The sequence below is a fragment of the Pseudorca crassidens genome, chromosome 20, assembly GCF_039906515.1.
Source record: "Pseudorca crassidens isolate mPseCra1 chromosome 20, mPseCra1.hap1, whole genome shotgun sequence".
Lineage (NCBI taxonomy): Eukaryota > Metazoa > Chordata > Mammalia > Artiodactyla > Delphinidae > Pseudorca > Pseudorca crassidens.
In genome coordinates, this window is record NC_090315.1 from 50,842,015 (window position 1) to 50,863,342 (window position 21,328).

At 39.6% G+C, this 21,328-nt stretch overlaps 1 long non-coding RNA gene across 2 annotated transcripts in view; it reads left to right on the plus strand.

Moving 5' to 3' along the window:
* The window catches only part of LOC137214479 (uncharacterized), a 124,434-nt gene that overhangs the window by 66,510 nt on the left and 36,596 nt on the right, over positions 1-21,328 (plus strand). For both annotated transcript variants that reach the window (XR_010938926.1, XR_010938925.1), the window contains exon 3: positions 15,058-15,222. This is a non-coding gene — a long non-coding RNA (uncharacterized lncRNA). The remainder of the gene's footprint in view (positions 1-15,057; positions 15,223-21,328) is intronic.

The window sequence follows — 21,328 nt, forward strand, 5'->3', positions numbered from 1 at the left end:
AGTGATGTGACTTTATATTCTTCTTCTTCAATATACAGTTTCTTTTCACTTATTCAAGTATGTAATACTTTTCAGATAATCATCTGAATTTTTACTTCATAAAGGATGCATTCTACCTTAATTGATTCTTAAGCAACCAAAAATCCTTGAACACTTTCTGAATAAGTAATCTATCTATCCCATTATCATCTCAAAAGAAACCAGTAATACTTCTCCCACATATTCTATTATTGTCAGTTTTTATTAATCATACTCTAGACCATTTGGAAATTCTCATTTATCTGTTATTTTAAAATTAAATTCATTGCATTCTTTTTCTCAGCTTTTTATCAAGTTGATACAGAGCTCAGCTATGTGCCTCTCTAGTTTCTGCTAGAAAGTATAAGAGGATGACAGCAAGAAGAGTTGGTTTATTTATTGCAGGATCTTTAGGAGAGCATATTATGAAAGGCAGAAAACACAGCAACCAGAACTCTGGTTTCTAAGCCAAACTCTGTCAGATGGAAAGCCCTTGTACACAGCAAGAGATGTATCTGATGAATCAGCAGCTGAGCTGAAATGAGGCTTGAATAGACCAACTACTTGAGGTAACTCTTTATTAGCCCTCCCTGTTAAGAAATGATAATATGGGACATCTAGCTGTCGAGAAGTCTCTAGACCACTTCAGAAACTCCCTTCCCATATTCAGTGACTCATCCTAAATATAGGCTTGCCTTCTATCTAGTTGAGATGAGAAAAGAAAAGGAGGTTCTTATAGCTTTGACTTCAGTAGGTTATAAAAAAGGATATCAATAGGTTATCCTAGTAGGAAGTCTCCAGTTCCCTGAAAATCTATAAGAAATAACATTTAAATTCATTGAATTTATCTACCCCGTATAGAACATTGAGTTTAATGAGCCATTAGTCTTGTTTTGGAAATAAAGGAATATCTCTCCCTTACAAAGCTTTTGTAGAAAACTGTTTTCCTATGTGTCCACATATGAAAATCCAGATTTGAGATTCAAATAGAAGTGTTTCTTCCCTGGATACCCAGAGACTCACCGCCTTTTACAGTGTAACTCTGAAAGTTTCTGCTTCCTTCCTGAAGGCAGCACTCTTGTCTGAGCAGAACACATGTTGGCAACTGACGGACACCTTAAAGACTCCCTTGACATATTTGACAGAAAAATCATACCAGCCCTTTGGTAGAGAGAAGGGGAAAGTCATTCTAGCAAGAGAATGACAGCTATTTTGATCAAGGGGTTTGGTGTTTGATCTCTGCATGTATCTGCTTGGATCTGAAGAGGAGAAAGTGTATGATGAGAATGTTGGGAAAGCAAAGGTCCCAGGATTGTAGACAGACTTCTTCAGATATTAGTAAACTAATTTTTACTGAAAATTAGAATAGTGTAATCATAAAGAAATAAATCCCCAGGCAAGAAACATGTCTCTTTCCAAGATTTTTGTGTTCAGCTGAGCCACAATTAACTCTGAGGTGTCCAATATTGAGGAGTGAGGGTCTTTTCCTCTTAGAGTTAGTTATACTGATAGTTTATTTAAATTTTTAATCTAATTGTGGGTTATAGAATTTGGGGAGAATGGGTAGTCTTCCATACTAGGGAAAATATTTTGCAATATCCCCAAAGAGCAGATATATCACCAAACTTAACTGAGGAACTTGGAAATGTAGAAGAATATCTAAGCAAACATGAGATCCAACACAAGACAGAAAAACTGCCTTTATCTGCCAAGGAAATTAGGTGAGGTCATCTTAAATCCTTGACAGAAAGATGTTCTTGTGGGTAAAGCTAGAGAAAAAGCCTATTCACAAAAAAAGGCCATGCCATGCAGTATTATTTAGCTCTCCTTGTCTGGTGGAATATTTGAATTTATCATGTTGAATTTTCCCTTATCTAATATGAACAATTATAATAAAATTTCCAAGGAGGAGCTCTGAGTCCAAATATCATTGTTTAATAAGTCTTTGTCCAATAACAAGTAAATTATCACTGTATTTAATGTTATATCAGTTTGAGTTTTAAAAAGCAATCTGAGGGCTTCCCTGGTGGCGCAGTGGTTGAGAGTCCGCCTGCTGATGTGGGGGACGCGGGTTCGTGCCCCGATCTGGGGGGATCCTGCATGCTGCGGGGCGGCTGGGCCTGTGAGCCATGGCGGCTGGGCCTGTGCATCCGGAGCCTGTGCTCTGTGGTGGGAGAGGCCACGGCAGTGAGAGGCCTGCTTACTGCAAAAAAAAAAAAAAAAAAAGCAATCTGAAAGTTCCTTTAATTGAAGAAGTATATGCAGATCCATTTCTTCCAGTCTCACTGTGGAAAACAAAATCTAGAAGCATATTGTACAAGATTCAGAATTTGCATAATTTTCATTAGCAAGTAGTTTGCAAGTTTCCAAGAAGGAAGGGGGATGTATTTTCAGTGTGTCCTCCACAGAGAGTTTCATCAAGATAATAAGTAGTTGATTTAATTTTTAATGTATTCAATTTTTAATTTTGTAAAATATAAATTTATTTATTTATTTATTTTTGGCTGTGTTGGGTCATTGCTGCACGCGGGCTTTCTGTAGTTGCAGTGAGTGGGGGCTACTCTTTGTTGCAGTGCACAGGCTTCTCATTGCGGTGGCTTCTCTTGTTGCGGAGCGCGGACTCTAGGCACCCGGGCTTCAGTAGTTGCAGCACGCGGGCTCAGTAGTTGCGGCACATGGGCTGTAGAGGCATGGGCTTCAGTAGTTGTGGTGCATGGGCTCAGTAGTTGTGGTGTGTGGGCTCTAGGGTGCGTGGGCTTAAGTAGTTATGGTGCACGGGCTCACTAGTTGTGGCTCGTGGGCTCTAGAGTGCCGGCTCAGTAGTTGTGGTGCATGGGCTTAGTTGCTTTGTGGCACGTGGGATCTTCCTGGACCAGGGCTCAAACCCGTGTCCCCTGCACTGGCAAGTGGATTCCTTTTTTTAAAAAATTTAATTTAATTTACTTTATACAGCATGTTCTTATTATACAAATTAGTGTATATATGTCAATCCCAATCTCCCAATTCATCCCACCCCCCCGCCCCCCACTTTCCCCCCTTGGTGTCCATACGTTTGTTCTCTACATCTGTGTCTCTATTTGGCAGGCAGATTCTTAACCACTGCATCACCAGGGAAGTCCTTGATGTTTAATTTTTAATGGTATTTTCAAATTTGATGTTAAAAATTTAGAAGTGTTACTTAAAAAAAATTGAAATATAGTTGATGTATAATATTATGTTACAGGTGTACAATAGAGTGATTCACAATTTTTAAAGGTTATACTCCATTTATAGTTATTATAAAATATTTGCTATATTCCCTGTTTTGTACAATATATCCCTGTAGCTTATTTTATACCTAATAGCTTGTACCTCTTAATCCCTTACCCCTGTATTGCGCCTCCCCACTTCCCTCTCCCCACTGGTAACCACTAGTTTGTTCTCTGTATCTCTGAGAGTCTTCTTCTTTTTTGTTATATTCACTAGTTTGTTGTATTTTTTAGATTCCACATATGTGATACCATACAGTATTTGTCTTTCTCTGTCTGACTTATTTCACTTAGCGTAATGCCCTCCAAGTCCATCCATGTTGCTGCAAATGGCAAAATGTTATTCTTTTTTTACGGCTGAGTAGTATTCCATTGTGTGTGTGTGTGTGCGTGCGTGTGTGTGTGTATATATCTCTTTATATATCACATCTTCTTTATCCATTCATCTGTTAATGGACATAAAATTGTTACTTTTATTTATTAAAAAATTTTTTATTATTATTTTTCAGTGTTGTGCTGAAAACGTGATTGTTGGTTGAATAATGAATGGGGAATGGGGACAAAAGAGGACATGGAGATAAGACTCTTTCAAGAGATTTGGCTGAGTGGAGAACAGGTGGACAAAAAAGCAAGCCCTTTTTTTTTTTTTTTTTTGAATTTTTGAATTTTATTTAATTTATTTTTTATACAGAATTGTTACTTTTAATATGATGTCTTCAAATGGCGATGACATTGGGTGGAGAATAGACTTAGCATAGGAAACATTTATTAATCAATTACTATTTTAATAATAATAAGATGAATAGCATTGAGGTCATCCACTGGAGTGAAAAAAGTTAACTTATTAATAAAAAATAAACAAATGGGGCTTTCCTGGTGGCGCAGTGGTTGAGAGTCCGCCTGCCGATGCAGGGAACACGAGTTCGTGCACTGGTCTGGGAAGATCCCACATGCCGAGGAGCGACTAGGCCTGTGAGCCATGGCCGCTGAGCCTGCGCATCCGGAGCCTGTGCTCCGCAACGGGAGAGGCCACAACAGTGAGAGGCCCGCATACCGCCAAAAAAAAAAAAAAAAAGGAAACTTGCTTGGCAAACAATATGATTTGAGTTGGAAGACTATTTTCTTATGTTAGAAATCAATAAACTAGTTCTGTCCAGTAGAACTTTCTACAATGATGGAAATATTCTATAATACAGTGGCTACTGAATACTTAAAATGAGAATGGTATGACTGAAGAAGTGAATTTTATTTTTCACTTTTAATTAATATAAATTTGAATTTAAATAGCCACATATGGCTGCCATATTAGAGAACACAGCTATGGACGGTGAAAATTAAGACACTAAAAGAAGGTTGGATCATTAGATGTTTAGAAGATTATTTACAAATTGCCATTAGAAAATGCCAGAGTGCATTAATGAGAGTACAAATAAGGCTGAGAAATGATGACATTCTTTTTTTCTTTTTAAAACATCTTAGCATAGAATCTGTATGGTATTTCATGATTATCAAATCTCAGACCATCAACCAAGAAACATGCTATACAAACATTTTATTTTTATTTTAAATTAATTAATTAATTTAAAATTTTGGACAGTCATAGAAATGGTATCAGTGTCTCGCCCAATGTCCTCTTTCCAATTCTGGCTTATTCTTTTTGGACCATGTTAATGTCAGAATCTTTCTCTTGTCATTCTTTGAACCCTCAGAGTCTGACAGAAGGTCTATCACGTAGGGGCTGGAATTTGTATATACCGAATTTATATATACTGAATAGTTGAAAGTGTGTTAGTTGTCTGTGCGTTGCCCAGTCTATGGTTCTTCAAGGCAAGCCCCTCAACATCTGTCTCTAGCACAGTGAATGGTACAGAGCAGGTAGCAGTAAATGCTTGTGAACTGACTGCTAGACTTTGTACCTGTTTATTCCTTTAATTCTTATCTAGAAAAGCTAAATGGAAATTATATGTATGATACGAATATGAATATATATAAAAATGCTTTCACTTTTGTGTGAGCCAGAAAAGTTCAGTTGGAATCTCTCCCCTCTGTTGACTTCCCGGCTTAGTCTTCTGCATGTTAAATGCTAAATTTATTGCTAAGAGCTATGAGTCTTATGCGCTTGGAAGAAAAGTGGATTTTCTGGAATGAATACATAAAGTCTAAGGAAATGCATACCTTTAAAAATGTGACTTGCAAGTTGCCTCCAGTTAGAAGGAAAAGCAGCCTTGCCCATCATTGAATTGACCCTTTATAGTGAAGCAGCATCTGCTTGGTCATCTTTTCCTTAGTCCTTGGCATACCTCTCACTAGAAAGGGCTTTCTCTTCTTTTCTTATTATATTTTTTGAGGTGGTGGCATGGACCGGCAGAACTCTCAGAAAGAGGTTGCTGGCTTTAGCCTTGTAGAAATGAGCAGCGAGGGTGGCCCAGTACACTGAGATGTGCCAACGGAATGTTGTCTCAGGGCTCTAGTTATGTGGGGGATCCTCACCTTGTGTGTCACGCAAAATTCCCTCATGCCCTCTTGGGGCTCTTGGGGGGCATTCTACTCTAGAATCTGAAATAACAGGACGACCTTCTTGTGAAAGGAAGGGAGGACAGTGACTGTCGAGCGGCTGCTCAGCTTCCTTGCGGGTTGCACTCATTTTAACCAAGTTGAACTTTGGTTGGTTTTTTCATAAGTAATTCTTTGAAGAATTTGAGAGCTATGGTTCTTCTGTGTGCTGAATGCAATCCAGAGTGGTTTGATTTAAAGAGAATGTCAGGGACTTCCCTGGTAGTGCAGTGGTTAAGAATCCGCCTGCCAATGCAGGAGACCCGGGTTCGAGCCCTGGTCCAGGAAGATCCCACATGCCACGGAGCAGCTAAGCGCGTGCGCCACAACTACTGAGCCTGTGCTCTAGAGCTCACGAGCCACGACTATAGAGCCTGTGTGCCACAACTACTGAAGCCTGCATGCCTAGAGCCCGTGCTCCACAAGAGAAGCCACCACAGTGAGAAGCCCGCGCACTGCAATGAAGAGTAGCCCTGGGGCTTCCCTGGTGGCACAGTGGTTGGGAGTCCGCCTGCCGATGCAGGGGACGCGGGTTCGTGCCCCGGTCCGGGAGGATCCCACGTGCCGCGGAGCGGTTGGGCCCGTGAGCCATGGCCGCTGAGTCTGCGCGTCCAGAGCCTGTGCTCTGCAACGGAAGGGGCCACAGCAGTGAGAGGCCCACGGACAGACAAAAAAAAAAAAAAAAAAAAAAGAGTAGCCCTGCTTGCTGCAACTAGAGAAAGCCTGCGCACAGCAATGAAGACCCAATGCAACCAAAAATAAATAAATACATTTATTAAAAAAATAAAGAGAATGTCAATGGTTGGTCATTTCCTAAGAATCAAAGGTGCTTTATCCCTGTGCTTTATGTGTTCTGGTGGCCATAGAAAGCATAGGTTGTTCTAGAATCACTTGCCCTGAGAGAAGCCAGCTGCTGTACCAGGAGGACACTCAAGCAGAGTACAGGAGGTGAGGTACTAGACTTCCTGCAAACAACTAGTAGCACTTACCATCCATGTTAGCGAGTCACCTTGGAATTGGTTCTCCAGCCCCATTTAAGCCTTCATATTATTGTAGTCCTGGCCAACAAGTCATCTGCAACCTTATGAGGGACCCTGTGTCAGAAATACCCATTCAGGTTGTTCTGAATACCTTACCCACTAAAATTGTAGATTTTCCACTTCTTGTCATGTTGAAGTAAGCGGTACTAGATTTGTCTTCTTGCTGTAAAGAATTTAAAAACTGGAAAAACGTATGAAATAACAGTTTTCATAAATTGGGCAATAGGCAGTGAAGGACTGTAATCCAGGGAAATGGAAAATAAATGATGTGAACACTACAGTTGATCTGGCTACAATCACCTGGAAATCCTTAGTGGACCATGGCATAGGAAAGGCTAACCCAGGCAGAGTTCAGCATTCTCACTGAGTTGAGAAGACAGAGATTAGAGTTTTGGGAGAATGAAGTGGGTGGAATTTGCAGGGCAGAGTACTAGAGAAGAGGGAATCCTATAGAAAATGGTTCCAGAAATCAGAAGAGGAGTCCTCTTGAATCTGTTGCTGAGTACTATGTAGGATGAATATGTATATGTAGGATGAAACTCCATGAGGCAACACAAAGAACAACAACTTTAGAACTCACGCAGTGCTGGGAGACAAGTTCCATCCAGCCAGAGTAGAGAAATCTCTTTGAAACCTGGGTGATTATTCAATAGAGATGGCTGAAAGGTTAGGCCTTAATAGTGAGGCTAACTTAGTCCTAGAATAAAGGCTAATTCAGCCCTAATAAAGCTTAAAAATAGACTGATCTGAAAGTTACTCAACTGCTTGCCCAAATTTCATCGCTCAATCTGACACTCAACAACATATCACTTAAAATCTAATAAAAAATTATGAAACATGCAAAGAAATGTATACATATTAAAATCAATATATAATCATATTATCCATAATAAAATGTACAGTTATATATATTTTATATAGGTGTGTATATAAACATATATACATACATGTATATGTGTGTATATATATTTTATATATAAAACATTATGGTTAACTAAGAGAAAATTAGGCAATAGATATGTACTTAGAAATAGCAGAGGTGATGAAATTAGCTCAAGGGCTTTAAAACAGTTATTTTATTTATTTATTTATTTATTATTTTTGAGTGTGTTGGGTCTTCGTTTCTGTGTGAGGGCTTTCTCTAGTTGCAGCAAATGGGGGCCACTCTTCATCGCGGTGCACGGGCCTCTCACTGTCGCAGCCTCTCTTGTTGCGGAACACAGGCTCCAGACGCGCAGGCTCAGTAGTTGTGGCTCACGGGTCTAGTTGCTCCGTGGCATGTGGGATCTTCCCAGACCAGGGCTCGAACCCATGTCCCCTGCATTGGCAGGCAGATTCTCAACCACTGCACCACCAGGGAAGCCCTAAAACAGTTATTTTAAATCATTATGTTTAAAATCTTCCCTTTAGACATAATTAGGAAAGGAATGGAAGATATAAAAATAAACCATGAACTGATGAACATAAAAAGACAGTATACAAAATGAAAATTTTACTGGATGGAACCAAGAGCAGCCATTGAAAAGGGAAAGATCAGTGAACCTGAAGATATACAAAAAGAAATTGTATAAAATGAAGCACAGAGAAAAGTAAACACATAAGAAAAGAACAGTGATTGGTCTTAGTGATTTGTGGGACAATATCAAATGTTCTAAATTACATTTAATTGCTGTTGTGGAAAATATGGAATCAGAAAAATTTCTAAACAAACAATGACAGAAAAATTTCCAAAATTAATGAACTCTATAAACCCACAGATCTAAAAGTTTTCAATGAACCCAGCCAAGCTAGGTAAATACAGAAAAAGAAAACAAATGGAGCCACATCATAATAAAATTTCTGGAAACCAGTGCTTAAAAAAATGTCTTAAAAGCAATCAGAAATAAAAGATACATCACATATTGGGCAGAGAAGATAAGAATAATTTCAGATGTCTACTCAATAACTATATAAGTCAAAGGACAATGGAATTGTTAACTTAGAATGTTAAGTTGGCCAAAAGTAAAAAATGAAGGCAAAATCCTTTTTAAAGACAAATATGTATAGGATTTGTCACCAGCAGACCTGTACTACAAGGAATATTAAAGGAAGTTCTTCAAGTATAATAGAAACAAGAGCAGACGGAGAACTGTATCCACACAAAGATGCCAAAAAAAATGAGTGAAATTGATGCACAAAATGATGGTGATTCCTCACTAACAGTGACAGAAGCGGAAACTAAAACAACTGATTCTACTTTTATCAGTGAAGTATTGTGATATACATTTACTCTAATTGAGTAAAGCACAAAATAGGTACCCACGAAAACGAAACAACAACAAAAAGAGTAAGCATGCACTCACTGAATTCAGACAGCATGAGGAGAGTGAAAAGTGACTGGAGGGCTTCCCTGGTGGCGCAGTGGTTGAGAGTCTGCCTGCCGATGCAGGGGACACGGGTTCGTGCCCCGGTCCGGGAAGATCCCACATGCCGCGGAGCGGCTGGGCCCGTGAGCCATGGCCGCTGAGCCTGCGCGTCCGGAGCCTGTGCTCCGCAACGGGAGAGGCCACAGCAGTGAGAGGCCCGCGTACCACAAAAAAAAAAAAAAAAAAAAAATGACTGGAGAGAGAGCCTACCTACAGGACACTCCTTCTGCCAGTTCAGTCTACTCATCTACTCAAAGTATTTGCTGAAAAATGACAAAGCTTGGAAAGTTTCAGAAATAAATGGGATATCTGAGTTTTTACTCCCCCCCGAGATGAGACATTTTCAGGAGAATTCAGTTGCTACTATGCTCTCTCTACAGGGTATGTGGTATGCGGTATCTATGTATGCTTTGACTTTTTCTTACTCCTTTGGTTCAATATCTCTTTTAATTTTTTATTTAAAAAATTTAAAATTGAGATATACTTGACATATAACATTGTGTAAGTTTGAGTACCACGTGTTGATTTGATACATTTATGTATAGCAATGTGATCACTACCACAACATTAGCTAACATCCCTATCACATCACATAATTACCATTTCTTTTTTTGTGGTGAGAACAATTGAGATCTAGTCTCTCAGAAACTATGAAGTTTATGATACAGTATAGTTGACTCTAATCTCCATGCTGTGCATTAAATCTCCAGGATTTATTCATCTACTAGTTGCAAGTTTGTACCCTCAAACAACTCTCCCCAATCCCCCCACCCCCTAACCCCCACAACCCAGCTGCTGGAAACCACCATCTTACTCTCTGTTTTTAACAAGGTCGGCTTTTTAAAATTCCACATCTAAGTGATATCATACAGTGTTTATCTTTTTCTGTCTGACTTACGCATAATGCCCTCACATTCCATCCATGTTGTCAAAAATGGCAGGAAATCTTGCTTGTGTAAACTGTGTCCATCAAGCTCCTTCTGTGATTGGTTTTCACACTGTGTCTTGCTGTTGTTTGTAAGTATTTCCCCTGTCCTGTCTGGACAGGATACGTCCATGTTGTCCAAGAGCCCTTCAGAGCTCTTTAATTAATTAACAAGATTCATAAATCTTTTCAGAGTTGCCTAGCAACATAGCACTCACTCAGCTCTCCACTGACCTGGGCAAGAGGTGGCAAGGGCAGGAAGGAGCTAGCCCACATACAAGGTCCTTTCCCTCTTGATCAGCACCGCTTATTAAGGGCAACTACTTTTTTTTAATATAAATTCATTTATTTTATTTTTATTTATTTTTGGCTGTGCTGGGTCTTCATTGCTGCGCGCGAGCTTTCTCTAGTTTCTCTAGCAGCAAGCTGGGGCTACACTTTGTTGCAGTGCACAGGCTTCTTATTGTGGTGGCTTCTCTTGTTAAGGAGCACGGGCTCTAGGTGCGTGGGTTTCAGTAGCTGCAGCATGTGGGCTCAGTAGTTGTGGCTCCCGGGCTCTAGAGTGCTGGCTCAGTAGTTGTGGCACACGGGCTTAGTTGCTCAGCGGCATGTGGGATCTTCCCAGACCGGGGCCCAAACCCGTGTCCCCTGCGGTGGCAGGCGGATTCTTAACCACTGTGACACCAGGGAAGCCCTAAGAGCAACTAATTTTCGAGGAAAGATGAATATGAATTAGGAATACTGGCTTAACTATCTCTCTAGGAAGAGAAAATCCATTTTGATAAGAAGCCTGTATTTATAAATACTAAATTGAAATATTTGGTGGTAGTTCTAGATGTGATATTTTCCTGGTGATTTCTAAAGACCACAACAGGTATTTAATAAGCTTCAATCATTCCAGACACTTTCCCACAAGCTACGTGGAGAATATGAATCAGGCGAGTCTGCTGGGCACAGCTCTTGTTCTGGGGGTGAGCTTCAGAATGAGATTATTATTGCAAACAGAGAGGAAGGAGTGGAAAAGAGCTGCAACTGGAAATGATAGTTTCTTGAATAGGCTAATCCAAGGTGCATGATGTCGCACATATGCAGTCAAGCGTTAAATGTTTAGATTTCCCTACTGTGTAAACACGAAGGAAAATCTCTTTATGTGGTAGCAATGATGCCGTGATGTCTCGTTTTGTGACATAACAAACCCACTGGGCTGACACACTCATGGCTTCAAGCACTCCTCCTCTGTTTGCAGGCGCCTCTCAGCTCCCAGCTCAGAGCTTACAGTTGATCAGAGAACGGCAGCACAAAGCCCCTGGGTGGTAGCTCCTTGTCCAGCCACTAACTAATGATGTCCAAAACCAACCTTGTTACCTCTTCCCCCAGTGCGGCGGCTCCTGTTTCCGGTCACAGGGGTCACAGAAGTCTCCTTTGATCTCTCTGTTTCCTCTTGCCCCACCTCCTGCCTTTTGTTTTACAATGTGCCTTACCCAAGGAACGCTTCCCATTCCTACTTCTATCCCCCAAGGCATAAGTAGTGTCCTTACACTTGGATTATTACATCCACGCACACCACTGGTGTGTGTTTGTGTGTGTTTGAGGTGTCTCCATCTAGGCTCTTGTGGGTAGACTCTGAAATGCCCTTTGCTTTTCCTACCTAGCTTAGGCGTAGGTAGGAAGTGCTAGGCACAGCAGATATACAATACCATGAATTAAATAAACTGCCATGGAAATATGAAGACCTGCTCAAAGCAACTCAGAATATTTAAGAAAAAAAATTATATGAGAGAGAGAATTGCTGTTAATACAGATCTTAGAAAAGGTGCTCTTTGCCTAGTTTGGTCCACCCTGGGTACCCGTATCTCACTTTATCATAGATAACATCCACTGTCTATTTTAAAAAGCATGGATGAAGTTTTTAATGCAAGATTTTATGATGATGTTGAAATAATTTCTTTAGAGTTTGTGAACCTTCTTACAATACTAATCATAGTAATAATTATCATGTGTAGAGAATTTATTCTGAATCTACTTATACTTAAAGTTAACTTGATGAATGATTAAAAAAATTTGTCGGGACTCCCTGGTGGTCCAGTGGTTAAGGCTCCGCGCTCCCAATGCAGGGGGCCCGGGTTCAATCCCTGCTCAGGGAACTAGACCCCACATGCATGCCACAACTAAGAGTTCCAATGCTGCAACTAAAGATCCCACATGCTGCAACTAAAAGATCCCAAATGCCTCAGTGAAGATCCCGCGCGCCACAACTAAGACCCGGCGCAGCCAAATAAATAAATATTTTAAAAAAATTTGTTTATACCAATGTCTTTGCTGATCTATAATATGGATCACAAAATGCTGATCCTTTACTTGTTAGCTCAGGAAACGTTTCAGTTTGGCTTGGCCCTGCTTCTGTCTTCCTCTTCTAAAGACTCTTTTCTTGCATTAAGAGGCAGAAAGCGTAGCTTACTGGTGGATTCAGATGGAGAACGTATGCTACATTGTGCTGCTTTGCTACTCTCCCTGTGACTCTACTAGCTGAAGGATGCTGCTTTTTTGTATCACGTTATAGCCACAACTATGCACAACAAATTTATTGGTGGAGAAATTTTACTTAACATTTATGGAGAATTATTTAAAGCAATCACAGCCTTAGATTAGTTGATTCACTGTAATACTGTTCACAGTATTTTGTAATGACTATCAGTGATGTGGTGTGGCTTTGAGAGGTGTGTTTAGAGTTCTGTCCAAGTTGCAGCTTGAGATGTAGGGGTGAAGGATCAAGGTTTAGAGGAGTCAGAATGGCTACTTCTTATTTTTTGTTTTTAGGAAGGCAGATTTGGATACCTGTGTCTCTGAGTCCTCCCCAGTAAAGGTTTTCCGTGACAGCATCTCTGTTCATTTCATTTTCTTTAAGGAGGAAGGTGGAGGAGTCACAGAGTCTCAATTCCTTAAAATTGAGGACAACATAAAACATAAGGAATGGAAATATTTTCTCAGAGGTGGAGAGAATATCTTTGAAGAGTGAGGGAGTGCTCTTCTGACTCAATGTGTACCGGGAGACATTTTCTCCTACCCAACTTGCCACAAAATTCTCCTTCTCACTTAACCGTTAACCGTTTATCAGCTGATGGTGGGATTGTAAGTCTAAACCTATTTTATACTCCTGCAAGCTATGCAAAGCATTGCACAAGTACAGGTGGTCATTTTTAAAAGAAAAAGGAGTTAATAGAATTCTTGACTCCCATTAACATATTTTATACATTTATTTATTTATTTTTGGCTGCATTGGGTCTTCATTGCTGTGCGCAGGCTTTCTCTAGTTGCGGCGAGCGGGGGCTACTCTTCGTTGTGGTGCGCAGGCTTCTCCTTGCAGTGGCTTCTCTTGTTGTGGAGCACGGGCTCTAGGTGCACAGGCTTCAGTAGTTGTGGTGCACGGGCTTAGTTGCTCTGTGGCATGTGGGATCTTCCCGGACCAGGGATTGAATCCATGTGCCCTGCATAACCACTGCGCCACCAGGGAAGCCCCCATTAACATATTTTAATGCTCTACCTTTAGTCAATAGGTTTTCCTTAAGGTTGACTCAAATCCTTCTTGCTGGAATAGAAAACAATTATCACTGGTCATAGATTAGAGAAGTGCCAACCAGCATATATATCTGTGACTATATATATGATGTATACATTTTAGGCTGATTAATCCTCCTTTTTTCAGCCCTCCATTGCCACTTCAGAAACTCGTGTTAATCTTTCTTATAAATAACATCTTGCGCTTAACACCATGTCTTTCTTTAAGTTATCCGCATATCACACCCGTTGTTGGGCTGTGAATTGGAAGAGAGTCTGAGTCATGAAGTCATTCTGAGCTTGCGTTTCTCAGAACTCCCCAGGTTTTTCCATTCTTTGTGTCTAAAGCCATTTCCCCATCTCTTATGTTATATCTGTACAGCTTTTTTTCTTCCTAAAGAGATTACATCCACATCTGTTTCTATTAAACACCATTCTGCTTATCTCTCCTTTTCTCCAAATTGTCAAGGGCGCTTCTTTCTTCTTAATTCTATGTCCTAGCCCCATCTCTGTGGAGATTTATCTAATACCTGCACTGAGGAAATATCTTATTAAAATGTAAATAGATTGTCAACATCCCAAACACATTCGAATCATCCAAATTTGGCTATTTATTTGTTGGGTTCATGTTTCTATTTCTTAAAAAAAGTATTTAAAAATAAATAACAACTTTAATTAAATGTGGTTATTACATGGTAGGGGGCGGGCAAGACATTTGGAAGTTAATGTATAATTGTTATTATGGAATAGTTATCTGAACAATAAGATTAAAAATTTATATTCCTTTCCTTACATTTTAAGGAAAAGAGCCTTTCATATTTGTTTGAGAAAAAAAATGTTTTAAATTTTCACACCTGAGCATTTTGTCCTTTTTCATTGCTTTAAAGGACTCTGAATCCGGTTTTGACACATGCAGAATAGAAGTGTGTCTTCTCTCCCGACTCCACTCTTGTGATGCATGTCTTCTATTAATAGCGATAAAATTTTGGAAGTGAGAACTTGAGACTTGGCTCAAATTGCTTCAGAAATATGGCTGGTGAAACTCCAGTATTTAGTTTATATGACAATTTTCAAGGCAGCACAAAATTAATCAAGTGATATGACTCCAAACACTGTGAGTGTTAATTAATGGATGGTCTACAAAAATAATTTGGAGATAAAAAGGCTATACAATGGAAAAGTATTAGTATAGTGATGACTGCTATACTAATAAAAGTCATATAGAAACTATTTTTATAGCCATCTTTTGCTCTTTCCAGTGCTTTCATTCTCCTTATCTAAGAGCTCATGTCATACTGTACTTGAATCTCCAGTTATCCAGGACTTGGCTTCCTCTGCTTTGGAACCTGTGCAGAAGATGAGTAGTGACTGTAGAAGGGGCTGGTTGGAACCAGGGCTGAGGATGAGGACGCTGGCAAGCTGCCACTCAAGAGAAGATGCACGGAGTCTTGCAGATTAGAAACAGACTACAGCAGGAGGTAAAAATGTGAAATAATTTACATATATATGTGTGTGCGCATGCACACAGTCACACAGACAGACACACACACATACAAAACCAGTGAATAAAGCAGAGTATTCTCTGAAGAAAACGAGAAATAGAACATCCCAGAAGTCAACAAAGACACAATTTGTTCACTCATTTGCTCTCTCATTCCTTCATTCTTTCAGTATTTATGTAACCCCTACTCAACGCTCTGCACCGAAGAAGACATTATGGGAACAAAATGACCAAATATCTTTAAGACACTAGAATTAATTGGAGGTACTAATTCCATATGTATAAGATTAAATCATAATAAAAAGAAGCCAAGGGTTTAATGTCTTTAAAATGCTGCAGGACACTACTGGGTCCATGGAAAAAGCTCACTCATTTCTGAAGGAGTTTTTCTTTGTGGATTAGCTTGTCTATAAAATGAAAAAAGGCAAACACACAAAGTGAGACCGTGGGTGATTGTTCCTCTTAGGACCACGTCTAGTAACATTCCCAGAATTGAATCTCCTGGGATCAATCACTAGAGACATAGGCGAAGGCAGTGAAATAATGGAGTAATTTGTATATTAACTTCTTTCCAGCTACCAGAGAAATGCAGCAAACCAGTTTGTGTTTGATATGTAAAATACATGATTGAGAATAGTAAAAGGGAAATGAAGCATTACATGGATTTCACTAGCTCACAGAAAATGAACTTCTCAGTTCCTGTTTACCTGCTGTATCCGTTTGTTTCTCCAAACTTGCTGCATCTCTGTAGATTGTTTAAAAGGTTAGCGGCCATGACCCCGATATGACAAAGAGATACCCAAGGATGTGGATGCCAGCAGTGCATGAATGCACATAGCAGGAAAATATTTAGGCTTTAAAGGTGGAAACACCAAGACAGTGTATTAGAGTAAAATGTTTCCACTAGTTCAACTGAGGGAGAGTTTGACAGCTTTTTTTCTCAGACTAATGAGAGGAAGGATGTTTTCTTTATGTGGATGGGGTGGTTATAAATGAATATAATGTCTCCCCAAAATGAGCATCATTTTGAGCATCATGTATTCCATTCACACCAGGGGAACTGATTTATAATTACCTTAATGGAGCCTGGAATTGAGATAAATGGATGTTCACATCCCATTTTCTTCTTAGGACATGAGTACATTGGGCACATACCACCAACAACTACTGTACAGGGTACAAGTGAGGTTTGCTTATTTCAGCTTGCTTGTAATGGATGTGCATTTCTAGGCCACTGATTCCAGCACAGCAGTGTTCATGGCAAACAGTGTATAAAGGGGGATTTAAATACAGGACAGCCAGCATAACTGGATGGACTCTGCCTTGGTCTGCTTGGGTGGATAACTGTAAATGAAGCCTGGGCATCTCCAGGTAGCGTCCTGGCTAATGAAAAATACACTTGTGTTTGGATTTACTGATATCCAGGTACATTAAGCCAAACATATACTGAACTGGCACACAGAAAAACACATCTCTTATGAACAGCAAGAGAAGGAGTGACTAAAATGTCTGCTTTAGTTCTGAATTCTGTTTCCAATTTTATTATGAGGGAGTCTGTTAGCAAAAAGATAAGATTTAAGATTGAGATCTTCCAAGTAACGTTAATTACCTATCTATCAGAGCGTATCATCTACGAGGTGCTGTTAGCGGTTTGACTGAGTTGTAGGAGCATATACTTTACTTATCTTTCTGGGTTGGTTACGTGCAGCCATGGTGGTATTTGGACTGTTGACACATGATTTGTAAGAGGATTTAGTTTTCATTAAACTGCAACATGAGTACTGAAATGGAAATCTAATCTTAAAACTAGTACAGGACAATTTGCAAAAACATCTTAAAACATGAGTATGGGGAATCTTGAAACGTTAGGAAGAATACTTTTCCTGGTATCAGGAAAAAACACTGTAGGAAAAGCAGGGTCATTAGTAGCTGATTTGCTGAGCCAAATCAGGCTTCGTGACATGTTTATGGTGATCCAAAGAGTGTTATTTGCTAAGGGTGCAAATCCTATCCTTGTATTGAACTCTGAAGCCAGTGCTGGAATATAAAATAGATATCTTATTCTTTAGTCCTGGAAGGAAAATTCGGTATTTTTAGGTATTATTGATTCTAGCCTCTATATTGAGTTTATAAAGAAATCAAGGACCTGAGAGTCTGCAGCCTGTTGTTGCAGGGTCACTCAGGGCAAGTTGGTTCTTAAGGTATTTAGAAACCAGTTAGATACACACACATACACATGTGCACACACACATGAATATATGCATATACATATATGTGTGTATATACATATGTGTATATGTATGCACGTGTGTATGTTGTGTGTGTGTGTGTGTGTATGTAGTGCTTTGAATGAAGTAAAAAAGCCCTGGAGTTATGGCTTCAAAGGCAGTCTCTGTGCTTTAGCCCACAGACATTGTGCAATCTTGGGCAAGCTCGCTTGCCTCGGGATATCATCTAGTTGTGAGGAACCTGAACTCAGTCTCTGATATCTTCTCTGCTAACAGTGTAGGGCCACCGTACCTTGTCCATGGGCATCTTCCACATCCGTGTGTACACTCACTCCTTGGAGACCTCAAGGCTTTCCAACACCACATGTAAACTGACAATTCCCAACTTCTGCCCCAAATTCTAGGTCTTCTTGACGTTTCTACTTGGATGGCAAATAGACATCTTAACCTTTCGGTCAGAAACTGAATCCATCCTCCACAAACAAACAAACAAATACCTAGTCCCCCAAACCTGCTCTTTCAACAGGCTTCTCATTTTAGCATATGGAGATCCCATCCTTCCAGTTTCAGTGCTGTAAGCCTTGCTGCCCTGCTTGTCTCCTCTCCCTCACAGCACACATGCAATCCATTAGCAACCCAATTAGCTCTATTTTTCCAACTACATCAAGAATCTGACCCCTTCTCAGTACCTCTTCCATTAACACCTCAGTGTGAGTACCCTCATCTGTTTCCAGAATTACTCCCACTGGCTCCTGATTTTTCTCCCTCCTTCCTCGCTTACCAGCCACCTAGTATCTATTCTGATCATAGCATACAGATGCGTTTAAAACACAGCTGGGTATGAGGGGCTGTTCCCTCTTCTGACTTTGCAAATCCTAGAACTTTTGGACTCTATTACCTTTTTTTCCTTCTTACAAATGTAAATTCTTTTCTGAGAATTTAATCTCTTAAAGCACTTTGTGAAATGCATCCAATAATAACCAACTCATGCTTTTAACATTCTGTTTTCCAATTACTTTCTGTAGAGCTACAATATGATGAGGTACATGAATTGTCTCAAAAACTGTGAGACATGATTGTTTACCAAATAATTTGCTATTTCATAATATGGCTTGCCATCTTTCCAGTTTGTAATATAATTTTCCTTACTGCTTATTCTCTAAACCAAGGCTCTACTAAGATTTAGATTTTAAGGATTTTAGCGGTGACCCCTGAAGAACCAGATGAAAAGCTAAGCAATCCCCAAATTCCAATGGCCTAAAAGAGCAAGCATTTATTTTTCATTCACACAAACTCCCACTGCAAGTTTGGGACGCTCCAGAGCGACTGGCCTCCATGTCACGGCTCAGCCTGGCACCTTCACAAGCCCTGTAGGCAGCAAAAACTGTTGGAAAGATGAGCTTCAGAAATTAAGTTCTTCCACCAAGAAGTTACACAAACAAGCTCCCAAACCAAACCCAGACAGCTGGTTCTAATTTCTAAGGCTTGGAGAATAAGGTATCAGAGAATGTCTGCCTCAGAAATCAACTGTTTTCACTTTATTTTGATAATCACAAATGAGTGTAAAGCCATATGAATTGACTTTTTATCTTCCTGCCTAATATCAAAGTGATTTTCTTGAAAAAAAATTCTTTTTGCCTCATTTTTGGGTCTGAGACTCTAAAGACAGAATAGCCAGCATGCTATGAACAGGTAAGGTTTTCAGTAAAACTTCAATAATCCTCTTAGAGGGAAAATGTGCTAGGTTATTATGGTTTGAACTCTACTCCAAGGTAATTCATGCCAGTTGTTAGCAGAACCTAAAAGTAAAACTACTGTCGGCCCCTCACCCGAACCCCTAGGCTGTTACTGCTGCAGTGTCTTTCTCCATTCTTACCTTTGTTTTGCTTTTTTTGAAAGGAAACAGCATCTATTTTTAGCTGCCAACTACCTCACCTCTCTTATCTTCTTAATGTCCTGCTGTCCTTTTGTTATTCCAACAAAGACTAACTGTGGTTTCTATAAGAACTTTAGTTACATTTGATACCAGAAAGCAGCCATGTCCCTCTCAATGTATGTATTTATACATAGTTGATCTAGCATTACCTGCAAACAAGTTATTTTGCCGTTAGTGAAATGTTTAAATCCAGGTGTTAGTCAAGGGAACTCTCTTTGCCAGGAAAAGAGGAACTGGCCGGAGCGACCAACCCCTTTAAAAATCTCTGTATTCCCTTTGATTTTATTCCTACTTGTATTGGGTTGGCCCAAAAGTTCATTCAGGTTTTTCTGTATCTTATGGAAAAACCCGAACGAACTTTTGGGCCAACCCAATACATTTGTAGTACAGAGGAGGAAAAATCAACACAAATGAAAGTGACTTGGTTTTGGACTGGTTCTCAATTCTATAAAAATAATGGATTTCTCCTATATTTACATGTTATTTACGTGTAGTGGTACAGAGTTCACAAGTTGTTTCAGATTGGTAACATCGACAAAGCTGGAATTAAAAATTGTGTTATCTGGCTTTCTTTTGTGCTATTTCCCCAAGCAATTTCCTAGATAATACAAAGTGAAGAGCATTATCTTTTTTTATCATGATCTGGTATTTATTTTGTCTCATTAAATAAATAGCTGTATTTGAGGCTAAGTGGTGCCGTTGGTTCCCCGCATGTCTGTAGCTACTTGAGGTTCCTTTTGTGTCCCTGCCCATGGGGCATCACACATGGATTCATCTGTGGACTCTTCAAATATACTCCCAACATTAAAGAGGAGGGATTCTTTGTACAAGTAACTCTTTATGAATTGGTAAATTTTCCATTATTCTCAATTGGTGGGAAATGCTTTAGCACCTTGGATAGTGAGTGTTCTTGTGGTTTCAGGATTTTACTCATCTGACTTCCTGCTAAGTTCAAGCATCAACTGGTCTTTCTTACCTTTCTCTTTTGCTGATCATACTCGCAGATTTGTTGTTTTTTGCCTTTTCCAGACTGTTTATATATATATATATGTATATATATATATATATTTTAAACTGGGAGAGAAGAATGTTATCTTTTTTTTTTACAGCAGGTTCTTATTATTCATCAGTCTTATACACATCAGTGTATACATGTCAATCCCACTCGCCCAATTCATCACACCACCACCCCCACACCCCCACAGCTTTCCCCCCTTGGTGTCCATACATTTGTTCTCTATATCTGTGTCTCAATTTCTGCCCTGCAAACTGGTTCATCTGTACCATTTTTCTAGGTTCCACATATATGCGTTAATATACGATATTTGTTTTTCTCTTTCTGACTTACTTCACTCTGTATGACAGTCTCTAGGTGCATCCATGTCTCTACAAATGACCCAATTTCGTTCCTTTTTATGGCTGAATAATATTCCATCGTATATATGTGCCACATCTTCTTTATCCATTCAGCTGTCGATGGGCATTTAGGTTGATTCCATGTCCTGGCTATTGTAAATAGTGCTGCAATGAACATTGGGGTGCATGCATCTTTTTGAATTATGGTTTTCTCTGGGTATATGCCCAGTAGTGGGATTGCTGGACCATATGGTAATTCTAATTTTAGTTTTTTAATGAACCTCCTTACTGTTCTCCATAGTGCTTGTAGCAATTTACATTCCCACCAACAGTGCAAGAGGGTTCCTTTTTCACCACACACTTTCCAGCACTTATTCTTTCTAGATTTTTTTTGATAATGGCCATTCTGACTGGCGTGAGGTGGTAACCTCATTGTAGTTTTGATTTGCATTTCTCTAATAATTAGTGATGTTGAGCAGTTTTTCATGTGCTTCTTGGCCATCTGTATGTCTTCTTTGGAGAAATGTCTATTTAGGTCTTCTGCCCATTTTTGGATTGGGTTG